The following is a 5,414-nucleotide window of genomic DNA, read 5'->3' as shown; positions in this document are numbered from 1 at the left end:
TCATATATTTTGCACAATTATTTAATTGCGATGTCTATAAAGTCGCAGTTGATTATATTTTTAATAGTGCATTACAATTTCGAGTTTTAAGCTTTTAACATGTATAAATTTAAATTCGCGTCTTGGAAAATTATAATAAAATGTTACCTGGTACTCTAGATGCATAAGTATCGGACTTTGTTTGTTTGCTGCTGTTATTCCCAATGGTATCCTAGCTTTATCATCTTGTGACAAAAAAATTGCTTGCTGTGGTCCAAGTATAGATGCTACAACTTCCAATTGTCTAATAGTAGCTGTACACAAATGTTGATCCGGATGATTTTTGTGTAGTCCCGTTTGCGCTCTTAAAAGACGAACTGGAACTGTTTTCACATGACGCTTTCCCACACATTCCAATTCTCTGTGTAAATCATCGAGTGTCTTGCAACTATTTAATGTTTCGCTGCGTCTTCTCGCCTCTGTAGACGCTCCATGACTCACAATTTTGACTATGGTTTTCAGCAACTCTAACTGAGTATTTTCTATTCTCGGCCGCCCAGGACCATCCTGTATATTTAGTTCTTGAGCAACCTGAGGATTTTCAGCACTTATTCTTTTTAATACAATGGCTTTTTTGTTTCTATGTTTTTTTTTGACGATCCGAATTTTTTTGTAAGGATTTGAACTTAGTTTCTTTTATGCGAAGTTCTTTTTTCAACTTTTCTATCGTTTTCGGTGAAGTATCAGTATCTAATCCAGCGTTTTTAGCCAGAATTTCTTTTTGCAATTCTAAATTAATTTTTGCAATTTCTTCGCTACATTTTTCTTGCGCAGGTTTCTGAATTGATCGTTCTGAATGATTCTCTGAATTTTCGGTAGTCTCAAAAGTAGACGAGCTTTGAAATCCTGAAATTCAATATTTACGTAAATTTATTTTTATTCAAAACGCGTCCATTGAAAAATCATGATTTTCTTGTAAATTATTTGCAGGTCTAGATAAAATTACGTTTAAAAATATTTATGATCATTAGTTCTTGTTGTTTAAATCGCTTTATAAACTATTCTCAATGATACTTTGTTATTTTATATATTTTATTTAAATCAATAAAATATATCAAATTTTTTTTTACTTGGAACATTTCCGAGCGATTGATTTGATGAAGTATTAGCACAAGTATCCCCATTTTCAGTTATTGATATATCTTGTTTCTTTTTCGGCAGTGTCTCAGCAATTAAAGTACTAGCCGCAGATTGCTGTGGCTATTCGCGCAATCAAATAATAAAAAGCGCAAAATTGAAGCTTTCAGAAAAGCTTTTGCCGCCTTTATTTTTGCTTCATTGCCGACTAAAACACCTACTCTTGTTTTCCACTCAAGATAAAAATTCGCGTCAACTTTCGCTCTATCCTTTTTTAGGCTATTCGAGTACCGTAGTTTGTACTGCTTCATTGTATCATTACACAAATCTCCTAAAGTCGATCTCATAGTTGGAATTATTTTTGAACTTAACGTTCTTAAATAATTCGAACAAGCTGTCGACATGAACATTCTGCGTGATCGAGCATCGATCGACAACTGGTGCAGAGAGTGAAGCTCAAAATACAATTCAGTCGGGGCTTGACGCATTTTGTTTTGAAAAAATGATCTTAAGCTAAACAATACGCTCCTCGAGCCGGTGTGAGTGAGTTTAGGTGTAGTGATAAAATTGTGGAGTCATGAGTCACGGACAGAGAGTAACGAACGTAGATCAGAAAGAATTTTATTTCTGGAAAAATCAAAGAAAAAATGTGAATTTTTAGCGTTACGTAACGTTTTGCTAATAGATCACCCTATCCGGAGTAACACCAGCATAACATCGGCTCTCTGCCCACCCACCCCTAAACACCGTTACGTAATTTATGGATGCTCCCTTTCGGTTTGTTGTCGACACGAGAACTAATAATATGAAAAATGACGCAATAGTTGTTAAGTTGATTATGTTTCAAAAATTTTTAAGGAATAGCTTTACGTAATTTTCATGTTTGTGCAAGAAAAGTTGAGTTAAAACAAAATAATGTTTATAGACAAATTAAATTTTAAATCATGAAATGTGAAACGTTAAACATTGAAGGCTTAAAGAGAACTTGTATGAAAATCTGGCAATTTGAAATTTGATCAGATATTTGAACATCATGGTGAAGATAATCATAAAACCAATTTTTTAAACTTGATGGATGAAGCAAAGCTTGACAATTTAGATGTAAGTAAAATTAGATTGTGTCTCCATGGACGATAAGCGATTTATAAAGACAAAATATTGATGAAATAAAATTGTGATCAAAGATTAGAGAGCGAAATAATCGATCGGTAATTGAAAAATTAGAAGAAGAAAATTTAACTATTATTTGAATCAAATCGTTACTATTTAACATAACAAATCGAAAAGTTAAAAAGATATAGATGGTGCGCTTGGGCTCTTAGTGCACGGTAAAACCGTGGCCTAGAAGCCGTAGTTATGTGCTCAGGGTAACCTGAGGCCCTGTTGCTACCCAGGAAAATCAAAGAGATTTCCTTTTTAAGGAGGTAGAAGAATTTCCCCGTGCACGGTTAGACACTCATGTACGCGCATGCTACACGCATAACACACATACAGACTCATAAGCTGGCCACCGCACTTATTCTCTAATTTACTCTTCGAAGCTCGCACTCCCACCCCCACGCACTATACTTGCATGCTTTTGGTACTTGTCGTCTGGCCGTGGCCGGTAGGCTGCGAGACCAAGCCGCGAGATTTTACACGTGTTAAAGCGCACGAATTAGTATGACGCATATAAAAATGAATGAGTAAAAGAGAGAACGAAAAAAGGAAGTTTTGAGGGGATAAAGAGTTCTTGATTAAATAAAACTAAGGCAAGAACTAGGGTCCAGGCTTTTTTGCTCTCTGATCTTGGAATCGTAAAGTACTTTTAAGTTGTATCACTTACTCATTTGTACTTTTGATTTATAGTCCGTTCGTTTACTATCATTCTTAAACAGTATTGAATAAATTTTATAATTTTATACAACAGCGTGTGATTTTATTTTAAAAAGTTCATTTTTCAAAATTTAATTTTGGTTTTATTCATTCATCTTATTAATCCTAGAGTTTGTTCATAACAATTTTTGGTGCCGAAACCCGGGACATTTTTTTTTGCCGGAAATCTGGAACTGAGTTTCATTTTTCTGAAGAAATACTAATCAACAAAATTTTAAATTGTTTTTTAAGTTTTAATTTTTATTAAATGGCCGCTGGCTGCTAAAGTCGCGTCGATGGTAATCGCTAATAAATATCTAATTTCCTGTATGGTAGTACTCGTAAACTAGTTAATTTGATGCGAAGATAAATTCTTTAGTTTTTTGTTGAGTGTTATCAATTAATTTTTCGAAAATACGCAGTACGGTCGCTCCAGAGTTTTCGTTTTGTGTACAAGTGTGTTGCAACATAACCTCAAAATTACCTGTGGTTTAGTGGACATTAACTATTTTGGATATTTGTTAGTCTGTTGTTGAAATATGCCTGCCAAGGAAAAGCCCGACAAACTACTCATACCCGCTGAGAAAATTTGTAGGGGATGTAAAGGCACTATGATTGATGCTGTATTGTGCTCTGCATGTGAAAATCCTTACCATCCTGGTTGTGCTCAACGCGCAACGCCTCTTGACGATGGGTCCTATGCAAAATGTTGCCGTCCTAGATCTCGCACTCCGACTTCGCCTGAATCACCTTCTGCACCTATTACTGTTAGGGACATCGAACGCATAATGAAAAGTGGCTTTGCATCTGTGAAGCTTGAACTTGAAACGGTCACAACTTCCGTAAATTCGCTTTCTGAGAAATTGGACAATCTTTCTTCGAAAATTGACAATGCCATTTTGCGTATTGATGACGCAGAGAAGCGAGTTGTAGACCTAACTGCCAGGATGGATGCTGCTGAAGGTACGATTAAAGAATTAAAATCCGTTGATACCTCCCACCCATCCACTGACATCAAGTCCCTTACTCGTCAATGTCTCTCGGAAATGGAGCAGATATTCTCCAGGAAAAATAACTTAATAATCTTTGGTCTTGTCGAGAAGAGTAGTGATGATGGCTCCACTAACAAAGAAATTTCAATGTCCACAGCAACCTGAAGGATGCCGGCAGAATCAACAGACTGAAATCATTTCCAGGCCTCTCGCCTGGAAATGGGAGAAACAGATCTCGCGGTGAAGTATCGTCAAGGGGTTCCAGCTGTTACAAAGGTGAAACAGCATACGAACGAAACTTTGCCGAACGTCACTTCAAGCAGGTAGTACCACGTGTCTCTCCTAATACTACCAATACCCCCTCTGCCAACACACGCAAGACGACTGATTCCAGCAACTCTTCCGACACATTTTACTACCAGAACTTCAGGGGCGTACGTATTAAATTAAATTTCCTGCGTCAAGCTATTCCATTGAGTTTTTACAACTTCATAATTTTTTCTGAGACATGGCTCCATACCAATATTGATAATGTCGAGTTAGGTTTCCTGGGCTACGATATCTTTAGGTGCAACAGAAGTGTTCTGACTAGCGAAAACGCATGGGGTGGTGGGGTCCTAATTGCAACCTAACACTGCCTGGGGGGTGTAGAAATCACCCCTAATATTAATACAGTTAAACATGTGTTCGTGAGGTTCTTTACCAATTCTAAAACCCACATAATTGGCGTTTTTTACATTTCTCCTAATGCCAACTTACAAAGCTATATTGATTTTAGTACTATATGTGAGGACGTTCTATGCTCTTTCCCTGATGCAACCGTTTATATTTTTGGTGATTTTAACATGCCCTATGTAATATGGAATTTAAACTCTGAACAAGGTCCCAGCTGTATCCCGAAACCTCGTTCGTCATAGCTGTGTGTTGACATCTCGTCTATTGTATCCGATGTACTTGATTACTTAAATCTTTCACAATTGAACAAGAACTGCAATGTGCACGGGGCTTTATTAGATTTATTATTTACCAACAATATTCTTGACAACTTACACCTAGCATTTGATCCATTATTACCCATACATATCCATCATCCTCCCCTCACACTTGATCATAGAGGGGGCTTTGTAGCTAGTGATTTAAACCACCTTATACCTAATTTGTCCGATTTAATTTTAAGAAAGCAAACACTGCGGCAATTAGTCACTTTATTCATGAAGTGGACTGGGACTATCTCCTTGCTTCATCTTCTGTGGATGAGGGTATAGACACTCTTTATACTTATATTTTTACTGCAATTAATTACTTTGTTCCCATAACAATTTTTAAACCCTCCTCCTATCCCCCTTGGTTCGACAGTAATTTAAAACATTATATTATTGCCAAGAAAATTGCTCACGCGAATCACAAACAATCTCGCAATCTGAATGATTACCAACAATTTTGAAATCTTCG

Source organism: Belonocnema kinseyi, chromosome 3, assembly GCF_010883055.1.
Source record: "Belonocnema kinseyi isolate 2016_QV_RU_SX_M_011 chromosome 3, B_treatae_v1, whole genome shotgun sequence".
NCBI lineage: Eukaryota > Metazoa > Arthropoda > Insecta > Hymenoptera > Cynipidae > Belonocnema > Belonocnema kinseyi.
The sequence above is the reverse complement of the archived record's forward strand: the minus strand, read 5'-3'. Positions refer to the sequence as shown.